Source organism: Nestor notabilis, unplaced genomic scaffold, assembly GCF_000696875.1.
Source record: "Nestor notabilis isolate BGI_N333 unplaced genomic scaffold, ASM69687v1 scaffold16347, whole genome shotgun sequence".
In the NCBI taxonomy this organism is placed as follows: domain Eukaryota; kingdom Metazoa; phylum Chordata; class Aves; order Psittaciformes; family Psittacidae; genus Nestor; species Nestor notabilis.
The window spans coordinates 19,628-20,800 of NW_009935288.1; positions in this window are offsets into that span (position 1 = coordinate 19,628).

Here is a 1,173-nt window from a genome sequence, read left to right on the forward strand (position 1 = left end):
ACTGGTTCTTGCCCATCTCGCAAAAACACCACTATAAACTGCCACCTCCCCAAAAAAACCTCATCCAAAGAGCCAGACCTTCACCTCTATAGAGCTGCCTGCTCCAAATTTCTCCTCTTTGTGTACAATGGACATATGGTGCGTTGTTGAATGCACAGAGACAAAAGGAAGAAAGCACAGGCTGACAAAGAACCCCCAGCTAAAAAGCACCATCCATTCATGGGTTAAAAAAGCAAGCAAGCCTTGAGGATGTTTGAAACAGCAGGGAATCAGCTGGAGCCTGCATGGAGGCTTTTCCCATTGCCATTCATAACAAAATCAGGAGGCAGAAAGTTACTATAGCAATGGCAACAGAATGCAGAATGGGTGCTCTTCAGAGGGCAGCAAGAGCTCTTCAAGAAATGCAGGGGTCTGTTTCTCTTCATCCTCCAGGCTGCCAAGCACAGATCAGCTCCAGTTCACCAATACATCCCCCTCTCTACATAATTCTTATTGTAGATCACTTACTTTTAACTTCAACAGCTTAAACAACACTGAAATGAAGCCCAGCTGAAAACAAAAGACAACCATCCACCCACTTACTTACTCACCGGGTGCTGAAGCAGCCAAAAAGTAACCCATGGCTGCACAACAAAAAGGCTGGGCTCACTATAGATGACAAAAAGCACCAGGCAGTAAAAGCAGACCCCTCTGCTAATGCCTTTGTTCAGACAGTTTATCCTGCATTTAGCTTTGGAACACATCTGTCCACTTCCAACACACTGAGGTTTTGCTGGTGGATGGATGTGATCACACTGGTCGGCAGCGTGACAAGTGCATTGCAAGGGATTCTGCAGCACAGATGTTGTGGATCAGATCCAAACCTTGCCATAAGGTTACCTGCCAAGCTGGACTCAGGGACTGACTTAGCACCTGTGACAGGATTTGACACAACTAAGGCTTCAGCAGCACATGGAGTCCTGGATGTGGCTCATCTGAAATGAATACAGCTCTAGAGATCAAAGTTTCAGTATGTGCTGAGGCAGAACTAAGCTCATCTCTTCACAGATCCAATTGTCCAGACACAAACACAGGAAAGCTCTGGGGAATACTGGACCAGAAGGACTGGCAGGGACAGAGACCAGCTGCAAGCAATCCCTCAACAGGGGTCTGGTTCCGATGCATCCATAGAAG